Source organism: Oreochromis niloticus, linkage group LG19, assembly GCF_001858045.2.
Source record: "Oreochromis niloticus isolate F11D_XX linkage group LG19, O_niloticus_UMD_NMBU, whole genome shotgun sequence".
NCBI lineage: Eukaryota > Metazoa > Chordata > Actinopteri > Cichliformes > Cichlidae > Oreochromis > Oreochromis niloticus.
The window spans coordinates 25759980-25784892 of NC_031983.2; the positions used below are offsets into that span (position 1 = coordinate 25759980).

The 24913-nt window shown below is 39.1% G+C and overlaps 1 long non-coding RNA gene across 2 annotated transcripts; it reads right to left on the reverse strand.

Moving 5' to 3' along the window:
- Positions 1-21802: 21802 nt before the first annotated feature.
- On the reverse strand, positions 21803-24661 carry LOC109196030 (uncharacterized). Of its 2 annotated transcripts, XR_003215315.1 has the most exons (4): positions 24045-24661; positions 23764-23852; positions 23402-23461; positions 21803-22151 (listed from the first exon to the last, which is right to left on the reverse strand). It is a non-coding gene; the product is annotated as an uncharacterized LOC109196030 (long non-coding RNA). The 2 variants fall into 2 exon arrangements; XR_002057507.2 differs by lacking the exon at positions 21803-22151 and having other exon boundaries at positions 23290-23461.
- Between the last annotated feature and the right edge of the window lie 252 nt (positions 24662-24913).

Consider the following 24913-nt stretch of genomic DNA (forward strand, 5'->3'; position numbering starts at 1 on the left):
GAACTTACACATTCATAAGCTTCCTCTCTTTAAAAGCATATCTCCTTCAAATGCCTGCCTTAAGCTGTGAATGCTTAATGGTAAGATGCTTTGGAGGAGAATATCCCTCCCTGTATCCTTCTTCCTCAATTCCTTTCCCTTTAAGCCCAGCTCTCTTTCCCTTTCCACCCTCCCACTGTGGTTCTTTCATTTCTGATTTTATATTTTGAGGATTTAAGAGCAGATTTTATACAGTGAATGATCGTTTTTGTAACAGAGAAGAAGCTTAAAGTAATAATCTGAGGCATTTGCAGTAAATTTCACTTAATATTCTGAGTAAGATGGTAAATGAATAAATAACTGTGGTGAAGAGTGATCCATAGCTGGGGAACAGGATATGGAAGAGCAGTCTAATGGAGGCCATCTGATCAAGCACCAGCTGAAGTGTGAGTCATCTGGAGGAATAAGGGGTTGGCTAGAAGTGTGCCTTGGAGACATAACAGTGAAACTGTGGAAAAAGGTGAGTTAATTAGAAAAATCTGAACATCTGTTGGACACCATAGTACAAGATCCAGTTGCTTTCCTTCTAAAAGAAGGACAATATCCCAAATCTTAAACTATGTATAAAGCCTGACATCTAATGGTGAAAAACAGGCCATGTTGCAAAGTAAAGGACCAGTCAGGGTGGTCTCAGGACCCCTTGGCATCAAACACACGGGGCACAGTGGGTTGTTGCATAGACGTGAACAGAGGTCCCTCTGGAAACTGCAGCTGAAATGTTTTCTTGTGGTGAAATCATTCGTGCCTAACATATTGTGTTATTCAAGATAATGGAAGAAAAACTTGATGCAGGTAAAAAACAGTTGGCTTTTAACATGTGTTTTTAGTCTCATTCTTTAATAATAATAATCTCATCCTACATATGACGAACCAGCTTTCTGACAATGAGCCATAATTTTCTTTTTGGTTAGATTTTTTATTTTGGAGTTTGTGCCTGTCATGGTCTCCGTGCCTGCCCGGCCGGCCCCACAAGGCTACATGTTCTGTTTTGGTTCTCTCTCTCTCTCTCTCTCCCTCTCTGCCTGGGCGGAGCTCACTGCGGGCTCCCGCCCTTGGCCCACACACCTGTCATCAATCACCAGTCATCACCAGGAGCACTACTTGAGGCTGGGACACAGATCCTCTCATCGCTGGATGATTGTGCTTAACACGTTAGTGACCCTCTCAGCTCTTGTGACGTTAGCTTGTGTGAGATTAGTGACTTGGAGTAACTTGCCTTTTCCCTGTGTGTTAGTTTTCCTCCCTGGACCTGTGACCTTCCCGCTGTGTGGTTGTGTGTGAGTTGGAGTAAGAGGAGGGGACGAGTGCGCGAGCGTTTTCCCCTGGATCTTCCCTGGGACCCTTCTCCTACCCGGATTTCCCCCACTGTACATATTCTGCACTTGGTGTTGTAAATAAACTCTGTGTTGGAACTGACTACCCGCTCTGCGCTTGAGTCCCTGCACCAATTGTGACAGTGCCACGATATTGATTATTAAATAAAATAGAACCATAGTCTTTGGCACCGGATTGCTATCCATCTTTTGTTCACTTAAGATCAAAGTGTGGCCCATGATGGAAAATGTAAAAAATAAGGGCTTAGTTTAACCCTGACTTGATATTCATTTATTTGTGATATTTAGTGGAAACTAAATTCCAAAAATATGTCTGCCTTCATACAAAAGAGACTTGTATGATACGATAAAGAAGTGCCTAGAATCCTACTTCTTTTCCGGGAACTCCCCACACACAAAATTAAATAAATAAATCAGGGAACACTTAACCATATAGTATGACACAGTCTGTCCAGTTAGGAAGCAGAACCCTCTGTAAATCCATTATCCATTTCATCTGCTTTGGTACAAATTGAAACGATGACTTTGGTGCTTTGGAGAGGCAACAACAAAACACCCCCCCCCCAATGGTTTTGGAGGTGATGGCCACTGTCCTTATCCCTTCTGACCAATTTTTCACTCATTTACATTTTGCTATAGTCCTTGTCACTGGTGGTACCCACAGACCAGTCAGAATGCATAGGTAGTCCAGCTGCTCCTGTTCCTACTCACACTATTGAGGAAATACTGGTCCTGCTCCTGTGCTGATGCTGTTCTATGACCCTGCCCAGCTCTCCGTGTCTAACACCCAATCCCCTGATGTCTCCTTCAAGCTATTAACACTGTGCTGAGGACAGATGTCTCCTCTAAGTACTACTTTGAACAGAAATATGAGAGTTATTAAGGGCATGACGTTCAAATTCTTCAGAAAAATGAGTTCTATAAATGAACATCAGTAGTGAGAACAAAAGGTCACTAATCAGGCATGTTGCAGTTTCAAAAATATTTTACACATCTACCAAGACATTACGTCCATTTTTTACATTATTTATTTATTTATTTTTAATGACATAGTTTCAGTGCTTTTACATTCACTTGTTCTTGAATACATTTGAAGACACAAGAAAAAGATACTCTTCAGAATAGATAAAGGGTCCTTGAGATGAGGCAGCTTATGTAAATGGTTGTGCAAGTGGATACGACATCATTTGCTGCCAAGACTGTGTGGCCATGTGCAGTTCTGAGGTATTTCTACATAATATAAGCAAAGCCATCAAATATTTTGTTTAACAACGTGGACACACATGAAAGGAAGACTGATGTGCTTTCGTATATGGAAAGAAGAAAATGAAGAGCGGGTGAAAAAATATTTTCAAGGAAAGAGGACAATAATAAAAAGGTTAAGCAATATCCCATCTGACTCAAGACAAGGTGACCTTGAATATTCAAACTATGCATGACACTGAATTGTCCTTTATATTTTTCTCATGTGAAAAACTCAGGACACTTTAGGGTGTAGATTTGTACCAAGGGGCCAAGAGTTCGCCAAGAAAATATCCCCCATACCTTGACGCCACGAGATGCAGTGTGAACCATTTATACAAGGCAGGATGGAGCCATGCTTGCATGTTGTTTAAATCAAATTCTGTCCTCTGAATATCAAAGGAAAAATCAAGACTCATCAGACCAGGCAAAGTTTTTCCAGTCTTCTGCTTTCCAGTTTTGGCGAGCCTGTGCAAAGTGCAACCTCAGTTTTTAGTTAACAGGAGTGGTCCTTTGCTACTGTTGCCTATCTGCATTAAGGTTAACCATGATGTGTCAAGAGACTCTCTTCTGCAAACCTTGGTTGTAATGAATGGTCATTTAAGTTACTGCTGCCTGACCTGCTGTTTGACCGCTAACATTAACCAGGCATTTCTTCCCAGAGCATTTTTTTTTAACACTTGATATTTTCTACAACACATCACCATGGCGACTTTACGTTATTTGCTATCAATCACAAAAATTAAATAATAAATCAAATCATCCATCAAAATGTCCTTCCATTTATCTCATTCACTGTCAAGGAATAAATTACAACATATATTAAATGAGTAGAAATATCACAACCACGTAAGTTTCATCTCAATAAATCAGGTGAAAAAGTGACATATATCGACAGCCATGTATGGACTAATAAGTAAAAAGCAACAATCCAAAACATACACTTAACATTAATATTAATATTTCCATTGTTTTCATCTGTCTCAAGATTGGCTTCCACTCTTACATGCACGATCTTAAATGTGCCCTCTTTTCCTGTGGTTGTTTAACGTTACACTGCTGGAGACTGAGTGCTGCTATCTCCTTCATAACATTAAAAGCCGGGTACGGGTACATGCATTAATTACAATTTCCTTCACGTCTTCAAGGAATTCAGTTAAATATCAGATCCATTTAGGTTCCTGTCTGAATTAATTTAGTGTCACAAATGATGCTGCTTCAACAACAGATACATGTTGCATATTAATTAGAAGTGTTTTCCTTCTCATGACTAGTCACAGTCTAGTTTTGCCACTTCCTTAAAAAAACATCTTGGCATTCAATTGTGCTACTACTGTGTTATTGTAGGTTGTATTCACACCTCTATTTTGGATTACTTACTTGTAAACAAAGAAAAAAAACAATGCTTTGGTGCACTGTAGTTTCTTGTCCATGCTCATTCATTTATTACATTTACTCAACAAATATAATGACATATCATTCTGAACTGAACCAAGATGAACCAAGGAAAAAAAGAAACATTTAATTAATTACACTGACCAAAAGCTGGTCATGCGGCACTTCACTTCAGTCATTGCTTCGCTGCATTTCTTCCTGTCTTTTATGCGGTTCCTCTGGATGTGGGTGGTAGTTTGCCAAGAAAAGTAAAAGCGCACCAAAAGAGATAGGAAAGAGAAAGGCTGTTAGTGTTGTGGAAGTTGTCATGTTTGAAAGTTGCTCATATTCTGAAGAAGTGAAGAGTTAGTGCTATGAATCACATCCAATTTCATGCAGCATGGGAGAAAGAGGCACATAATTTTTAGTTCAGCCCCTGGGGTGCTGGGTTTGTTTTTTGGTGTGATTATGTTTGTTTGAGCTCATTTTCTCACTTGTGTCTGAACCCACACGTACATGAATAGGTGGGGTGGTTGAAGAAGACAAGACTGTATTTCTTTAGTACCAACTCCATTTATGGATTTTCATTTTTGTTATCTTTCAAATAGAAACGGTATGGTTTTGTTAGTAGCATCATTTTTCTGGATTGTATGGAATAAACCCGCATACATGTCCGCAAAAGTGTATCCTTCTCTCAAATGAAACTTGATATAATTCAGTCATAAATTCCTCAGAATATAGGCACCTGTTAAACATCACAATGCCAGCAACCATAAACAGTAAAACTGACAAACTACAGCCAAGTTGGCTGTAAGTTATTCTGAATCTATAATTTCTTTTTTATTATACATTGCTCAAAAAAAAATAAAGGGAACACTTAAACAACACAATGTACCTCCAAGTCAATCTCACTTCTGTGAAATCAAACTGTCCACTTAGGAAGCAACACTGATTGACAATCAATTTCACATGCTGTTGTGCAAATGGAGTAGTCAACAGGTGGAAATTATAGGCAATTAGTGAGACATCCCCAATAAAGTGGTGGTTCTGCAGGTGGTGATCACAGGCCACTTCTCAGTACCTGTGCTTTCTGGCTAAAGTTTTGGTCACTTTTGAATGCTGGCGGTGATTTCACTCTAGTGGTAGCATGAGTGGCTCTTCCTAACTTTTTTTTTCTCCAACTCCTAAAACATCTTCCGAAAAAGCTCTGAGAGAGTGATGACACATTGTAGCCAACAACAGGATGACACTACAGTGAAAAGGCTGTTTCAGTTCCAGATTGTGTGCTCTGGAAGTTCTGCTGTCCTGGAAAACAAACAAGCAAAAACAATCGTTTTTCGCCGTGTTGCTTTTACTTCATGAATTTGACTTGCCAACCAATTAGTCACACAGCTGAGCTTTAAACAGAATAGGAATAGCTGAAGTAAGAGAACAAACACCTTCCTGCAGCCCCGTGCTGAGCTGGGGATGTCAGCCGTGCTCACTCACCACAAAATGTTAAAAATCAGAGACAGAGCTGAGTGCCAAGTACACATGAAAGGCTTTGTGTCGTAAGGGACTGGAAAGACGGATGAAGGAATGAGGGCAGTGCTTGTACAACCCTCACACTACTTTCTCATCCATTTTTGCCACCCTTCCATCCTAAAGCACCTTAAGTGTGCACTCTCCTGCAGCACTCTCCTAAGGGGGCCAGACTAATTTGAATATCCCATGCTGTCTGACTTTTCATGTGATGCCCCTCTTTTTTTAAGAGGCATAGATGAAAAAGCCAAGAGGGTGGAGTATGGGGTGGCGGGCTGTGCCGAAAAGGAGAAATGGCATCAGGGTACAAGGGTAAGTGAGGTGTGAGAGGAAGAAGGGAGAATGTAAGGAGGTTTGAATCCATGTTTATTAACTGTGAGGATGAATTGTTGAGTAGAAGACAGGCTGCACTGCTGAAAAGGTATAATTTCTAAAGTGTAAGCATAGTGTTGTCAAAACAGCATGTGTTAAAGCTGCAGCATAACAAATGCATACAAACAAAGCACAGCATGCCACTCTACATCTTGAGTTGAGAAGCTACAGCACAGTGTAAGTGCAGAATTCTAAATACCTCCTAAAGACTTCAATCCACAGTAGGCCCCATATGGGGATGCAAATTCTCTTTTCATTTTAGAAAAAGACACAACGGGAAATTCAAAGTCAGACAATTCAAGAACTTGGGGAATAAGCTAAAGTGCTTTCTTGCTGGGAATATGTGATACTAATTTAGGTACACGATGCGATTACATGTAGCTCTGGAAGTAAAATGAGAAAGGAAAGGCAGCTAGCTTCTACATGCTGGCCCAACTGACACTTGCTGACTTTGCTAATTTGCAAACCATTCAGCCCTCAGTGAGCACTCAGCTGAAACTGAGGTACAAACACATTTTAAAAAATGAAAAGCAAGAAAGTGGAAACTTGAAGAAAGGCCAAGAAAAAAAAAAAACTTCTGTTTCGGGTGCAGCTTCTTTTGTCTACATTTATTAGAATCAAGCTTCAGTCCCTCAAAACAAGGCAGTGAAAAGCATCAGGGTCTTTAGGAAAATTGCTGAGTAGATTGGTAAGGTTATGCAAAATTTATATTCAGACTTCACATCGAATTGATGGAAGGGTGTGTTTGACAGAGGAGAATGATTGTGTAAAGAAATGGGAGCAAACATGGTTAAACATACTTTACTGTGGGATAAATATGCTGTGAAAAAGGGAGAAAAATCAAAGACAAAACAGCAATTAAGGAACAAAAATCAGATAAGAAACTACTCCCAGTCCAATCCAAAGCTCACCATTCTGCTTTCATTTTCTTTTCCTCCTCTCTTCCTTCTCCTCACCCATTCCCTGCATCCCAAAAGTGCAGACATGGTTCACCAATTTACTCCACTCTGCACTGTGAGCACATGTTTCTTTACCTCTCTGCAGATGGATGAATGACTGCTAACTGGAAATATGTTTTGGATGAATATATTGGATGTTCTTGTAGACTGAGAGAGAGAAGGAGGAAAAGATCCATGAATGCATGTTTTTTTTAAATGTGATGTTGAGCAGAGAAGATTTTTTATTTTATGTTTTGAAATGTGTTGACAAAGAGAAGTTGCTCAGGGGCATTAGATAACAATGTGTCACATTAAAAACATCAGAATTTATGCAGCTTTTAAAAATCTTTTTTGTACATATACAAAAAAGGAGTACAACTACTCAAACACTGCAGGAGTTAATTCGTGTATCTTGTAGTCCATGGCAAGATTTTGGCCAAGAAAGCATAATTGGGTCTATGCTTTTACTTTAGAAATTGCTTCTTGAAGACATATACCCTGCCTCTTCCTCTATGATAGCTGGGATAGGCTCCAGCAACCCCATGGCCCATGAAGATATTCATCCAGCATTGCATTTGAAGTCAACTTTAGCTTCTTCAGGCAAGTGAAGTTAAGACTGAGATTTTAGAGTGCACAGGGTGTGAATCTGGCACAAGTGCCATGACACAACATGTTTTTAGCAATATTAAAAGATCTCTCACACTTCTCACATTCAGACACTTATTAATGAGACACTGGTGTTCTAATGAGTTGAATTTGTTTTTCAACAGGTTCGACACTGCAGTGACTGCTCACATCCCCACAACCTCGACTGTAGTCAGCCTGGAATCCAGAGCCACACCGCTGTGTCTGCCTCTCTCTCCACATAGCGCTGCTGCCTCAAGTGAGAATCCTGGCACCCCTTCCCCACCCATCACTTTCACTCAAGACCAGGTTCAGATGCAAATGAGCTGGCTCCACTCAGGCAAGTCTGCTGGACCAGACGGAGTGAGTCCCAGCGTCCTCAAGGCCTGTGCCCCCCAGCTGTGTGGAGTCTTCCATAAACTGTTCATGCTAAGTCTGAGTCTACAGAGGGTCCCAGTGCTGTGGAAGACATCATGCCTCGTCCCTGTAGCAAAGACACCACGCCCCAGTGGCCCCCAGGACTACAGGCCTGTGGCACTGACCTCCCACATCATGAAGACCCTGGAAAGGCTCATCCTGGACCAGCTCCAACCTATAGTCAGACCACATCTGGATCCCCTTCAGTTCGCTTACCAGCCCCATCTCGGAACTGAGGACGCCATCATCTACCTGCTTAATCGTGTCTACACCCATCTGGACCAGCCGGCAAGCACTGTGAGGGTCATGTTGTTTGACTTTTCCAGTGCTTTCAACACCATCAGGCTGACCCTCCTGGGAGATAAGCTGAGAGCGATGCAAGTGGATGCTTCTTTGGTGTCTTGGATTGTTGATTACCTGACAGGAAGACCACAACATGTGCGTCTTCCACAGTGTATGTCTGACAAGGTGGCACCACAAGGGACCGTCCTCTCCCCCTTCCTCTTCACCCTCTACACCACAGACGTCAGCCATTGCACAGAGACCTGCCATCTTCAGAAGTTTTTTGATGACTCTGCAGTGGTTGGATGCATCAGCAGGGATGATGAGTCATAGTACCGGGCTGTGGTCGACTCCTTTGTCACGTGGTGTGAGCAGAATCATCTTCAGCTCAACGTCAAAGACCAAGGAACTGATAGTGGACTTCAGGAAGACCAGGAAACACTTGACCCCTGTTTCAACCCAGGGGGCCAATGTTGACATTGTGGAGGACAATAAATACCATTGGAGTATACATTGACAATAAACTGGACTGGGCTAAAAAAACACCACAACACTTTACAGGAAGGGCCAGAGTCGTCTCTATTTTTTGAGGCGACTGAGGTCCTTCAACATCTCCCGGACAATGCTCAGGATTTTCTACGAGTCTGTTGTGGCCAGTGCGATCGTCTACGCCATTGCATGCTGGGGGAGCAGGCTGAGGGTCGCTGATGCTAACAGACTCAAAAAACTGATCAGTAAGGCCAGTAATGTTATGGGGATGGAGCTGGACTCCCTTAAGGTGGTGTTGGAGAGGCGGATGTTGTGCAAAATAAAGACAGTGTTGGATAACACCTCCCACCCACTCCATGACATCCTGGTCAGTCACAGGAGCACGTTCAGTGAGAGACTGAGATTACCAAAAAGCACCACTGAACGACACAGGAAATCATCCCTGCCTGTGGCCATCTCCCTCTACAACTCATCCACTTAACACACTGTTTACTGCAACAGCCACACCCTTTTTGCACACGCTCTTCTTCTTATTCAGCTATTTATCAATAAGTGATTTATATGTATATATTGTGTCTATTTCTTACTTAGTGTATTGTCTGTCTTTGTTAATGTTTATACTGGAGCACTGTAACCAAAATAATTTCCCCTAGGGATCAATAAAGTATTCTGATTTATATTCTGATAATAAATATGCCTTTATCTTAAAAGTAAATTTTATTGGATAAGCCTGATCAGCAGGTGAAAGTTAAACTAACCAGCGAGTAACAAACAAAGCAAGAAAAAAACAAAAACTTCAAAACACAAATGTCCCAAATGGGATATAAGCTGCAATTTCCTGGCTTTTTCCACCGCCACCACTCTGGCATCATGATGTGGGCTTTATAGCTTTTCAAAACAGTTAACTTGTAATAATCAGGAGTTTTCATTAACTCATTATGGGCATGGATATCATGGCAATTTGATCCTTTCAATTATTTCTTTGAATGTTTCTCTTTCCCGAATTAAATGATTATTCAACATGCATGTTATGGCCCCTGGCCTTGGAAGAAGTGAGCCAGCCTTCCTTCTTGCAAATTCGAGTGTGGCAACCCACACAGACAATTGGCTGCCTGGGAACCTGTGGTTTGCACCTCCAGGGAACGTCTATGGGACAAGCTGAGGAATGCCAGACCAATCAGCAACTGATTGGGCACACCTGCATCTTTAAAAGGCTGTAGAACATTCATGCAGGGGCTGCTGCTTTGTGTTGAGTGTGCAGTCTGCCCTGTATGCTTCTGTCTATGAGCCTTGTTTGCAAAACCTTGTCTAAATTGTGAGATTCTCTCAAGTAATATTAGTTGTGCTATTGCCCGTGAAGCAAATTTTGATTTCTAAGCAAGCAAGTTGTTTTCTGTTCGGTTGTTTGTTGCTATTATTTTTCAGTACAGAGTTTTTTTGTAATAAAACTTTTTTGACACCGATCTCCCTCGTGAGAATCTCATTTATGTTACCCCCCCTGCCCCCTAGCAGAGGTGGGTTGTAACAATACATCATTAATAACATATAAAAATGTGTACAAAATTATTATTTGTTTTGTATTCTCTGTTTTCTGTAATTCATATATACATACACTCATTTCAATCTTTTAAATATTGCTGAAGGTTCTACAGTTTCTTTTAACATGCCAAGGCATAGTAACTTCCAGTTATTGATTGACTACAACTGGTAGTTTTTCTTTGCTGGCATAAAAAGGATTTGTTTGAATAAACTCATTGGATTGACAAATACTCAGAACTACAGGAAAGTCCAGTGAACTTAAGATCTAAGAAGGAGAATTGTAGATTTAGACAAGTTGGGAAAGTCTCGTGGAGCCATTTTTTTTTTTTTTTTTTTTTTTAAAACAACTGCAGATTTGCTTGACCACCAGCATCACAGTCCACAGTGAAGCCAGTTTTACATTGGCATTGGACTCAGAGGTTTCTGGCTAAGAGAGAAGCCCATGCTTCAAAGTCAACACCTTTAAGCGCAATTGAAATGTGGAGGTGCCTACATGGACGTGCCAAATACCTTTTGGAGAAAAGTTTGGATGGAGTAAAGGTGAAACTTTCAAACCTCAGATGACTGTACTAGCTGTGTGGCATAGTGGTGGTAGAATCATGCTCTAAGGCTGTTTTGCTGCCAGTAGTGCTGATACATTGCAAAAAGTGGACGGAATAATGATGAAGGAGGACTACCTCCAAATTCTTCACTTTCACCTCAACAGCTAGATAGTTGAAACTTGGGTTTCCTACAGGACAGTGATCCCAAACAAATAAAAACTGGTATTGAATGGATACAACAAGATAACATTAAGCTTCTCAAATAGCCTTTCCAAAGCCCCAAACTCAACCCTTTGGAAAATGTGTGGACTATGTTTAAAAGCTGGGTCTGTGCTAGGAAATCAACCAACTTAAATGAACTCTACTATTTCTCCCAAGAAAAACAGTCAAATATCCAGCCACAACTGTGCCAAAAGCTTGTTGATGGCAACCAAAAGTGGTATGCTTGAGGTACAACTTCTGAGGGAGATTGTGTATGTATTAGAGCCTGTATGTATAATTCTGATCCACAGTGGATTAGAGAAAAGCCAAAATAAATTCAAACACTTCTTGTTTGCTGTATAATGTATTCTGTGCAAACCTGGAAAAGGAACAGTGCAAAAAGCCCCAAATTACCTTGACATTCATGGTGAATTTATGTAAACCTCTTAATATTTATCTCCTGGCAACCAATATTGCTGTGCCAAGTGTGTCAAGGCACCAAAGCCAAAGGACACTTCGCATTTGATTAGCTTTGACATTGGATGCTGAATTAAACGATCACCCTGTGGTTCATAACACAGAACACCTAGCACGAAAAATAATACCAGATTTCAAAAATGAAAAGGGGACAGAATTGTTGTTAGATCTACAAATTTCTTTCAGATCGGTTTGGTTTGGATTTTGTTAAAAAAAAAAGGCATTGATGCAGAATTGATGCTCTATGATATGCAATTTTGCAATTAGAAAATCATAAGGTTACATGTTTTGTCTTCACTGGCAAGCATTCATCAGCCTCACTACCAAGTTGTGCAAGATGGAGCAAAAGTAACCCTCAAAGCTAAGTTGTCCATTATGTACAATACAAAAAAACAAAAAAAAAACATCACTAGCTGTAGGTGTTAGTTTGTCATCTTTTCTCACTGAAGATGACATGGAAAGAAGTAAATGACTTCTTGAGGAGCTGTGGTAGGCAGCAATGTAGAAATGAGAGACAGACGTCTGGAAAATACACTTGAGGTCAAGGAAGGATACGAAGAAGGCATGGGAGAGCATGCTGGGGGAGCAAATCTGACATGGGAAGATGAACAAGAGAAAGATTAGCATCAGAGAGAGAAAGTAGGAAGGCAGATGGAGTAGAGTAGCTGCAAAGATCAAAGTAAGTTGAGTTGGCTGTTTATTTTATCAATCCAATACTTCCTGGTACATGGAGAAGCGAGCGTTGGAGCACAGGAGGAAGAGAAGAGAAAGAGGCGATTCATGGGATCAAAGCAGGGCAGTTAATGTGTGTGTGTGTGTGTGTGTGGGGGGGGGGGGGGGGGGGGATCAGAAATTAATGTGTTTATATGGAAAAAGAAAAATGTGTTGGTCTTTGCTAACTGCTAATCTTACTTGCTAAATGATTTTTATGACAGAATATGTTTATTCTTTAGAGACTATCACCAGAGTTATGTTTTTTGCTGCCATTAACATGCATGCATCCATTTAAAGCAACCCAGGGGCATGCTGCGCTGCTCCTCTAACAAATGCAGTTCTTCTGATATCACTTCTGAATGCCATGATCACACTACCAGAAGTGTATGTTTTTACCCAAAATGAAAGAGAAACTCACTAAATCTCCATCCAGTCATTATTCATTATAAGCTCTGTTTGCATTGTCACTGTTTTGCACGCCTAATGAGGCAAACCTAAAAAGAGTTTTCCTCAAAGCAAAAAATATAAGTGAGGGAAAGTAAGTAAAAGTTGCATTTCACATGCTGTCCAGCATGCTTTGCTATAATAGCTCAGTGCAGCACTGTGTCTGAGATGTTTTAGGCATTTCTGAAAATAATAGGTGCCTGTGACGCCTCTGAGGTAAGTTAATCCTCCGCCAGCAGACAGCTGATGCTTTGTGGTAAATACATCTTTAGACTCCTTGCAGGCTTTATTAGCTGTATGAAAAGGAAAGGTACACCAGCATGATGCTTTAAACCAGGCTATCTTTTCAATGGCTTTGTGTACTTGTCTGTGTGTGATTTTGTGTGCATGAGTGTAGTGACAGTAATGTAATTACTACTATTGGCAAATGAACAGAGGGCGACAGAACATAGCACAGACAGACTCATACACAATACACATCAAAGAGAAGAAAGCACAAGACAGAAAAATCCCATCTTGGCAGAGACGCCGTCACCAGCACTCAGGAAACACTCTGGACTTCCTATTCTAAACTGACTGACCCAATACTGAACCTGCTGATGATGTGATGCTCTTCTTGTCCATGTGCAGCTCGACTCCTCACTCCCACTTAGTCTAGACTTCTGAAAATAGAATTGTTAGAACAGATTGTTTACTTTGCAAGTCTTTTTGTTGTCTGACCCCGCCCCCTCCCTTTTGGGAAACTGTAGAAACTAACATTTCTGCAGTTAGAGACAGAATTCTTGTAAATTCCTTTTTGCACACCAGCACAGTAGATTTTAAATGAAACAATCAAAATGAAAGTGAATTTTCTGGTTTAAGAAAGAAATGCTGTTTTATACATAGTCCCACATTTTGTGTCATGGTCTGATGACTCAGTGTTTTGCGTTTATTAATATTATCTTATGTTCTTGTTTAAGGAGACAAAAACAAGGTGACAGAGCTTTTGTTTCTGTGGCTCCCTGACTCTGGAACTCTCTTCCATTGAATTTGAGACTCTGTCAGTTCTTTTAAAAAACAGTTAAAAACCCATCTTTTTAAACTTGCCTTTGGTTGATGTTGTTTTATGTTATGTTTTATGTTCTGTGAAGCACTTTGTAATTTTATCTTGAAAGATGCTATATAAATAAAATTTTACTTTATTCTGGTTATGTATTCTGTTAAGATTTGCTAGTAGTTAGATTTTGGTTCTGTACTCCCTCTGTTCCAGTTCAGTCAGGTCTCTGTGTAAAGCTCGTGTCTCTGAGTGTGTGTCTCTGCATATGTGATGAGTTTCCTGTTTTATTTTGAAAGTTTTTGTCTTATGTCAGTGTCAGTTTTGTGTGCTCTCCCGTCTCGTCTGTTTAATCAGTGTCAGCCGTGTCTCCCAGCTGTTTTCTCTTGATCCTGTTCACCTCTTGTATTTAGTGTCTGCATGTTACCCTGCTATCGTTGTGTTGTCCCTTATTCTACACTGTGTGGTCCGTCTGCCAGCTTGCCTGCCTGTTTAGTTTATTTGTATGATCAGTTTAGTTATTTTTCTGTTTTTCTGCAATCCAGCAATAAAGCTGAGTGGTTTTGAGTTTGTTTGCCTCTGTGAGTCCTGCTCTTGGGTCCACCATTCCTGCCTGCCTTCACACAGCCGTGACATTTTGACAGTTTCAAAAGCAATTGACTGAATATCATTGCTAGGGGAGGTCTGTTACCTCATTATTTCATAATAAATTAAACTAATGAAATTTCTGAGTTGATTTACAGTTTTGATGTTTGCCTTTTCTTTCTTTTTTTTTTTGCGTTCCCCTTTTGATGTAAACTCCACTGTCACTACATTTTAGGCCAATGTTTGACAAATACTGTCAAGTGAAATGCTGTTAGCATTTGGGATGACTGTATGCCCATAGCACAGGCACTGGCTGAATTTGTAAAATCCATAGTATTATAAATTTGTAAACAGAAGACAAATACACAAAAAAACACAACCTCTTTTTAATCTTGTGATTTGCTTTAGAAATCTATGGTTTCTGGCTTAAATAGTAATCTTAGAACTTCTGAGATTATGAGGACTACTGATTTAAAAAGTCGGGGTTGGGGGAGGGAGACAGCTAACAGAAACCTGCTGTACCCAGATGAAGAAGCAAATAGCACCTTTGTACTCTCCTGTCATGTCATGCTTTCGACCTCCAAACCTTTCTTTACTAAGGGGAACTTAGCTGTAGAGCTACACCTGGCAGTACTGTCATCGCTTTAAAGGTCCTGTCAGTCAGCAGAGGGGGAGGAGTAGAACTACAAGATCCATAAACAAATAGTGTTGGAGAAATTTTGAATTTGTTGAGAGTTTGTTGGCTGAAAGAGTAAATATCATGTGCACATTTTCTTATTTGAAGCTATGACATAGAAAGTTAAGTGCAGGCATCTTTATTTGTGTGGGCGTGGCACATGCTCATGGTTACCCATGCTTGTGTCCTGATGTGTTTATGCAGGTGTCAGTCCGTTTGCAAACTCTCGCCACACAGTTGCAGGGTTGAGTATGTACACGCTTGCCAGCACATGTAAGTGCATGTGACATTTTCTTTTTACCCTCCTGTTTCCCTCGGTTTGCTTTGAGTGCTGTAAACATAATGCTTGTCCTGCATGTTTGTGCGTCCTCAGTCGCACAATTTTACTTTTCAGGGAGCCTCAGGAATGACTGAGTGAGCAGGCTTCAGGATTATAGGATTAAAAATAAAGGATGACAGTAATTCTGATTATTACCTGGATTATTTAAAAAAAAAAAAAAAAAAAAAAAAAGCACCGGTATCCAATATCAAATGATATAAACAAAATTAAAAAATATATATAAATAAAATATTTGGCTACAAATTTACTTTTTTAATGATTCCATAAAACAGAATTTAGACAGAAGGCAGGGTTATGTCTACTGAACCTATATAACTGAGGTTTGAAAAATTATGTGTCCTTCTTGCCTTTCCATCCAATTAATGTTTGTATTCTTGGGTAAACGTAGCCATATCGTACCAGTTTAATCTGGTGTTCATTGTTTTACAAAGATATATGAATTATATGAGTGCTCAGCTTCTCGTCTTAAATAAAATGCACATTCTGTATAAAATCTAAGGTAGGCTTACAGTTTTTCAATAAAAAGCAAAAATATTAGTATTTTGCAGACTGTAAATGCTTGTAGTGTCTATTGTTGTGTCCACAGCCAAGGCTTTTTGTTAGATCGGTCTTTTCAATCAACACTGGCAATCTTGTAACTCTTAAATCCATGCTGCTAGGGGGGAAATGACTCAGGCTTTGACTTGCACTACAATAAAATACACCCACTTAGATACTGCGGTGAAGCTTAAAGTGGTAGGTGTTAGAATCCAAGACAGTGCGAGTCGCTTTATTAAATGAAGACCTCATTTTCCTCACAGACACAAGGTCAGATCAAACCAGAGCAAGTGCATGAAACCTCACTCACACCATCTCTGCAATGATATGAGGGGTCCGTCAGGAATTTCCCAAAGGAAATGATGTTTTTGCAGCCTTAAAGTATTTGTGTTCACCTGGGGTAAACGGGTTTACCACTGATAACAGGACACAGGGGCTAATGTACCCTATTGCCTGACTGCCACCTACGTGTGGTCACCAAATCAATCTTTAAGTTCTGATCTCTTAAATCTGGGACAAAAGATGATGATATTTGCTTTGAGAGGGTTAACTATAAACCAGGTTATATGACCTGTGAAAATTCTTAGCAGGTCCCAGAGGGCCAAGACATGATTGTGAGGCAATAAATCAAGGAAAATGCTGTAAAGATGCTAAAAACGGCCAGTACTCCTCCAGAAACCCTCAAATGTGTCTGTACTTCCTAGATTCCCCTACAATATAGTTTTCAGTGTGAAGTATATCAGATAAATACCTCTCAAGATCAGACAACCAAAAATGTAGACTTGTCTGTTAAATAGTGTGATCTACAACATAACAATTTAAAAAGAAAATATAGCTCTGACGGGTGTGGATCAAGAACTTAGTGGTTTTACGGCTGCTGATACCTTTCTGATTAGCTACTGCCTTACCTGTGTGTATTACCTGTGTGCCAGTGCTCTTGCTGACTACTTCAGGGCTTACTGCTACTGCAACAATAAGCAGCAAGTAGCAAAACCAATTTTATTGCAATGTGCAGTAACATGTAGCAGGTTATATAAACCTTAAAATGACCTTATTTAGTCTTGCTGCAATCTGTATTCAAACTTGTTTAACTTGTTGATTGCACCGCAAAGCAAATTCCATATAGTTAGATTTTATTTGAATTAGCTGGCTCTAGAAAACTTAAAAACCCAGTCAGTGACCAGGGATATCATGGCAGTGACAATCAAGTTTCTTTGTACTCACAGGCTTTCTGTTTCAGGCTCTGTTTATGGTTTAACTTGTCTATTGCACATCAGTGGAACACTTCAGTCAGGAGGAGAATGTCATTGATAGTTATGAAGAACATAAAAAAACAGCAAAACAGAAGGCAGGTACTGTAGCTAAAACAAGAGATCTATGCTGCAGAAAGCTGTCAATCTCATGAATTCATAAATAAATAAAGCTGTGTAAAACAGATTTGGCAGCATATCTGGATCAGTCCAGAGAGAAAAGAACAAGTGAACTGAACATATCTCCAGATCAAGTTATGTGTTCAGAATAAGTTACATAACTCTTGCTACAGGCTCAACATAACCTGCTAACACATTAATCTCACATATAGTATACCTCTCAGATAAATCCCACTGATGATGGTAACTTAACAAGGTAGTGACATGAGGCAATGTTAGGTAAGATTACATTATTTAGATAAAGAATACTAAAAAATTCTGGAAAAATCTGGAATGATTTAAATGGTTTTCATGAAAAAGGCTGGTGCACATTGAGTGATGAATGTATTTCTGCATGTCTGATGCACTGGTTTCACTGCATGTTGCTCAGTTCTTAGTGCTTCATCACCCTTAATCAGAAAACAGTGACTGACCAAATGGTACACTGAAAGAATCAATATTCATCACACATCAGTCTCTTTTCCCTCCTCTCTATCTCTGGCCTTGACTGGTGTTGGCATAGCAACATTGCACTTCCTTTAAATTATGGTGTAGCACTGAATCAGACACTAGCAGTGACCCTGGAGAGGCAGCAATAGCAAATCAGCTTCCAAGAAGAAGTATGTGCGTATATATGTCCTATTGCCAGATGAGAAAATTCACATCTTCATCTTATGTTGAGAAGGGACCTTTGACTCGAGGCTGTCTGAACAATTTTTCATACTTTTGATGGCCTCCTCTGCTTCCTTTCGCTGTTCTTCACCTGTACTTGTCCTTGTCACCTTTGTACCACCTGCCAAGATTTTCTATGGTAACTATTACTGGGATCAGAATCTTTCCCCTCCTACGGAATCAAAGAGAGGATAAAGATTTTACCACCTATCACAGTGAAATACCTCAAGGCCTACTTTATTTTTATGCAACATTTGAAAAAATAAACATAAGACTGATAAACTTCACACATCTGTATGTTACAAATGTCACCCCGCCTGTAGAGTCCAGATTTAGCTGTGCATTTATAGTTTGATCCGGGCGCACACTGACACTGGCGGTTTAATGACTATTCGTAACATATTGTAAACTTTGTGTTTGGCAGCTGATAAAGAAGCAAACTGATGGTTTGTCAAGGAAAGTGTGTTATATACAACAATAACAGATTATCCAGAACACATACAGAAAATGTAGAAATAAGAAAAAGCACCAGTGAGCCTTGTCAAAAGTGAATTGTTGAGATCTCTTTGTGTTCCTGCAGAGCAAATAGCACTGTTGGACTGCTGTAGTAGCCATTATAATGCAAGAACCACAGAACTACATTTGACTATTTAGGGCCACCAAGGTTTATTCCTCAGGTTAGATCAGTAGCCTGTGGTATCACAATAGATGGATTACTGTATGGGCAAAATGAGTAGATGACCAGGCCCTTAAGACTTCTTTAATGTCTATGGCAGTGTATTGATGTTTTGTAAATTAGCCTAGTAATTGAGACCATAATGAAGAACCTATAGTCACAGCATGGGAGAAAGGCACAATGTAAACTCAAGCCTAAATTATCAACAGCTGTGCAGATGTTAAAATCCTGCCTCCTGTGTAGGACTAGGATTACTTTCTGAGATGAGTGATATTGGTGGTGTAGCCATGGTAGGCCCCAAAGGACTGGAAAGATTCAGAGCACCATAAGACATTTGCACTCGGAAAAACCAGGGGCATGATTTTGGATTACATACATCTTTGTTAGCATGTACAGATAAAACTATTTGATGCTACCTGTTGAAGATGGGCACAGAGAACAGTCCTTTTTGGAAAAGTGCAGGATATTATAAATGATACAGGATAATGCAGAAACTCCTGAATAGCCTCTCACTTACTGTCACTGAATCTGAACTGTCTGACATTTACTTAAGTTCTATAGAAATTCAGCCAGACCTATTACCATGTTGCAAATATATAAAAGATGTGATTACTGCAATACTGGCTGGTTAAAGACATCGAAAAGTTGTCATTTTAATGCCCACTACTGTATATACAAAGAAGTTTCCAACAATGCTTTTAAGCTTAAAGTGAACAAAACTTGAACACACAGTTGAATACAGTCTGGCCTTCTGTCATTTGATAGATTGAGTTCTTTTTTTCCCCTAAAGCCTTTCTGAAGTTTTCAAACCAGAGACTATCCTTCAATAACAGAAATAGTGTTACTTTCTGTCTGCTATAACTTTCTGTCTAGACTAGCTTTCTCTAATTACTGTTTTGTCAGAGCTCTCTTTTTATTCCCAGTTTGTCTTATTTTAGTGATTTTTCTTTCGTTCTATCAAATCAGCTCCACACTTAATCTCATTAAAGCTAACAACAACTAACCTGCTGAGAGTTGAAAGTTTTCACTTTCTCTCTGCATATTTTGTCTGACATAAATACAGGGTACTGTTCACAGCTGTAATCTGAAGTGGAAGCCTGAAATGCCAGATTTATGAAATGTAGCATGAATCCAAAAACATAGCAATTAGAGTGTGCTGCATAAATAAGCATTTGAGGATGGAGGTGGTAGTTCTGCTTTTATTAGAGGAAACGTTCATTAAATAGCAAATTTTTTTTTCAGCTTTTTTATGTTTGAGTGTCCTTTACTTTCTTTCTGTCTTACCTCTTATTCATGTCAATTTTCCTTGATAATATCTCTTTCTTTTCTTCCAATCTTATCAATGTCAGTGTTTATGACACTGATAAGATTTAAGTGTGTAATGAATCCACGGTTTAGTGGTTTCTTTTTCAAGGCAGACATGATTACTTGATTAAGATTTGATTAAGATGAACACTGTTATTCTGATTCATTTCCTGTTTATTTATAGCCCGAACTTTCTTTTTGCTTACAAGCCAAAGCTGCACAAAGACATGACTATCTAACATGCCATTAAATATTCCAGTTATTAAAGTTATTCTTCGGCTTGTACAGTAACTACTTTTGTTACATAGAATAAAGAAGGTTGAATCAAGGATTTCAAAGAAATCGCCTCCGTTTCCCAAAAGTCTGTCTTTTTTCAGTGGTCAGAACAGTAAATAAAAATATGATTACAAATCTGCCAAATCTGACAAAAACATCATGCAGTCATGTCAAAATCAGGATTCAGCAAACAACAAACAATATTTCTGAGATCCTTTTGTTTCCAGACCATGAGTAATTTAGAAATAAGATGTGGACTGGGCCAAAATAACCCGCTGTTAAATGGCTAGAGTTATCTGCTATTGTTGGTCCTATAATAAACCAAGATGAATCCATTATTATTGCAGTGCAATGCGTAACAGCCTGCATCATTATGCCATGTTAGTTTGCAAGGGAAAAATGCTTAGCTTTTCTTGTAGATTACAGAGTCTTTTGAAAGTGCAGAGTCATACACTGGAAAACTGCAAACCTTTGACATAAATGTAGATATAATATAACTTATATATAAGGAGGTGCATGAGACAAATATTGTCACCCCATTCAAATCAATGTGATTTTTATTATGTGAATAGGCCCAGTTTACTGGAATACTTTATTAAAATAATTAAAGGGCATGATAATATGGTGCTCTTTTGTTAAAGTAACATGTATTTCCCTATTTCCTCCTAATGTGTTGTATAATGTAATAGAAAAGATGCTGCCACTTGCCTGCACTAAGTTACCTGTGTGTATACAATACATACAGCACACACAAGTTGTTGTATAACCTTGGTTGTTAGTTTGATTTCAAATTTTAACCTAACCTCCCATTACACCCAATTTAACACATTAAAGTCCACCAAGTTACTGGAAACATATTTAGGGTTTGGGTTGAGTTATCTTCCACCTCTGCTTGAAACACCCTGACTTTATCTGAAACGTTACATCTTCTAGTTTTCTGAAAATGTGTCTTCTGTAAATATAACATGTGGATAAAGCAAAATCCAAACTCAGCGAGTCAACAGGGACCTGGTGGTAGGTAAGAGGTTATGTTTCTAAAGCAGTGACAAACTCTAAGCACTGATTTTGTTTTCATTGTTATATGTTGTACTTCCCTTTATATATATTTATCTGGCATTCAAAAGTGATGCTTTGCTACTGCCTTTTCATGCTCACAGTTCATGACTTTGTACCAACGAAGTCTCCTGTGAACTGGGCTGTGGAGGGTAAACACACACAGGATAAACCCCTTCATCATCCTGTCACTTGGTCCTTTGAGGTACGGGATGCAGCCGCCCGAACCTCAAATGTTTTCTCTCTGCAGACTGAAGCACGCTTGATAAGTGACTCATGGCTGTACCACAGCCGAACCTGCAGACTTTAGACTGTATTAAGCTCCTGCTGCAACTCATCAACTCTTAAACTCATGTTGATTTCTAATCCTTACTGCCAGTGTTTGGGCTGTATTTACTGGATCTCGTTGCCTTTGAAGACAATTGTGCTTCTCTTACAAACCAAAGAAGCAATAACAGTGTATGTAATTGGTAATTTTCCTGTGTCTTTCTGCTGTGTGATGACTCACTAGCTCTACACCAAAGCACTAAACTGAGTTGGAAAACTCAGCAAAACAAAAATCAATACAACAGATGAAGCTGTGTACTGCAGAACTTAAAGCCGCACCATCATTGTAGAGGTTCTATTTTTAGGAAAGACTATGATGAAGTGTGTGACACAGAGACAAAATATCACCTGCCATTTTCTCCCCCAAAGAATATCTGTTAACGAAACTGTGCATTTATGTCATTTTTACATTTTTGTTCAGATATTAATGCATCTCTAGGATAGATTTTAGCACTAAAGTGTTTTTCCTTGACTAGTAAATACATTAAATTCCTCATGTTCACACCTTGATATTATTTAAATAGTACATTTATAACTGGAAAAAAAATTAATCTCAGTTTCCTGGAATGAAAGTTAAAAATTCATTATGTCCTTTTTATTTGCCATTGTTGTAGCTTTAAATCTGCAATGAACATTCTTTCAGGAATAAAATTGTTGTTTGAGCTACTTGGGATTTGCAGTAGCTTGCATCTATCAGACCTGCTCATTCAGTCCTACAGGAAAAAACACACAAAACAACAGATTTTATATTTAGCACAACAGACTGTGTGAGATTTTGAAATGTCAGCCCAGTGAACCAAAACAAAACTAAAAAGAACTAAATTTGTAACATTAAATAAAACATGCCAACAGCAAATGTCTCTTTCAAATAAATGTTTTAAAATTGCCTACAAAGGTAATCTTTTCTGCCTAAGGCTGAGGTTTACGAAAAAGGGAAGTAGCATGGCTTCTATTCCACTTGCCACTGCAAAAGCACTATGAATGTTCCTTCCCATTGAGACACTAGATTAGATTACATTTGAGGTAAAGCTATCTCTCTCTGAAATTTCACCAAAGTAATGGATCCACAACCACATTATAACGATGACAGAATGACGCCATACTCAATCAGTGAGCTAGTTTATCAGCCTCAGCTTTTCAGTGCTCTTGGTTTCTAGCAAGCTAGCTAGCATGCTGGTCAGGTTTGGGTCATAGTGCTTCTCGGTATGAATCGGGTGCTGTCGGGTGTGTCTCCCGTACCACTGTTAAATAGATTCTCACTACAACATCTTGGACTGCTGTTAGCAAGGATAGTTCTTGAGCTGCTCTAGAAATCTACTAATAAGAACCTACAGCAAGCAGAGGACTGTTTATGTGCCGCTATGGAAAGCTTGCCCAGTCTGCAGACCAAACGCTGACTGTGAGGGTGGAGTCCATCCGTGGGATAAGATTACCTTACAGGAAGCTTTGTTCTTTATGTGTCACAAAGCGGTTAGAAATGGAAATATGTGCAAAAGAGTACCTCAGAACTGCACTTGGTAAAGTTAATTTCAGAAGTGAGAAAAAAACAGAAATATTAATTTTTTTTTTTAAAAACCTCTGAAATAAAAGTCCATCTTGACAAATGCAGAAAAGGGGAAAAAAAGAAGACAAACTGCAAGTACCAGTTGAGATCACTGTGTGCTTCACCAACAAAAGAGCTGAACTGAGAGATGTGAAAATAACAAACTGGAATTCAACGCTGTGAATCATGAAAACAGGAGAGAAGAGATAACAAAAGACTTGAGAGACTAATGTGTTCTCAGTTAATAAATAAAGCACATGATGTTCCTTGAAGCAGAGAAAAAAAAAGAAGAAAAGTAATGTTTTTCTGTGAAAGCAGCGTTATTGCATATACAGTATCATGCTTCCAAGCACAAGGTAAGATACAAGAGGGACAAATAAAGAGGAAAAAAAGACTGTTCCAGTATTCCAGTCCACTGACCACAACTGACAAGGTCCTCTATCAGTCTGGCAGTGTGCTGATCCCGCTCACTGTGCTGCGCTGAAAATATGTAAAAAAAAAAAAGTCTTAAGACTGTGGAGGATGGAAATAGGCAAAAAGATAATAAGGAACAAAAGAAAAATATAAGGTAATAATAAAAGAACATTTATATTAAAGAGAAATTGGTTCTCTTCCACACCAAATGCTGTACTCTGTTGTGTGTTCATTTTCCTTCTCCTTACCTGCATAGGGGTAAATATTGGACAACATTTTAACATTTTAATAACAATCTCTCTGGTAAAAATTTGATGATGATCAGATCTGGTGATGATCGACTGCATAAAGAAGACAGATGTACCCACCATGATATGAGTCATGTCTCAATGTTCTCAAAATGAGCATTTCCTTCCATCATCATCTTGGTGTGGTGACGAGCGAGGGGTGGAACTAACTGGAAAAGCAAAACCAACTTTTCAGTCACGGTAGACCCACACTGTTACTAATAAGTCAAAATAATACGTGTCTAGTTAGAAATGAAATCTTAACCTCACCACAAGATCTTTACTGAGTTCAAGAGATCAAGTGAGTACCAGACATCTAAATTCAGACATATTTTTAACCAGAGTAATTGCCCAATACTCACCATTAAAAAAATACAGGTTTCAGACACACAGTCTGCGGATGCAAAGCTGGAAGCCTGAAGCTGAGTGAGTCAGTCGAGTATGATGTGTTTGCATTAGAAAAATGCCATCCCCTGAAGCGATATACTATCAGAGGCAGAGATTTTATGGCAGGCACAAATATAATCCACATAGTTTAAAAATAGCATTAATGCTGGTATAGTTTTCGTGGCTGGCACATAGCTTCTCATACTTGCCAGCCTAATATGCTTTCACCTATCTACGTGTCATTAACTCATCTTTGTTACTATCTGAATCTATTCAGTGATTTAAGGTACTAATCAATAACAAGTTTTATAAAAACATTTAATAGTCTACATATTTTATATTAACAACAAACAATATTTCCCTTTAAAATGGCATCTGCCATTACCAAAAATGCAACTTAAGATTTAGAGACAACCGGGGGGGTTCACATCTAGAATAGTACAGATTTTTGTAGCTCTGAGTCGTCATTGAGAGGAATTTAAGTCAGATTTAAGGGACAAATTTAAGCACATCTTATCCTAGATACACAAAAGACTTTCCAAAACTTTTTTGTTCTTTTCCACATATTTGTACTGTCTAAGAACTGCAAGGAAATCACACTTATAACAAACATTTAAATAATATCTCATGATGCTTTAGTTGCTTGATTATGGGACAAAGCCTTAACAGCTGCTGTAAGTATGTATGCATACAAACGTGTACCCTTCATATACAAAAGAAAAAGCTATTTTTGAAAGTGAAAAGGCAATCTGTCCAGCAAGTCTGAAAAAACTGAGTTGCACCTACAGTGTAGACCAAGTGCATATCTAGACTGAAATCACATTTCCATACTAGGTGTAAATTA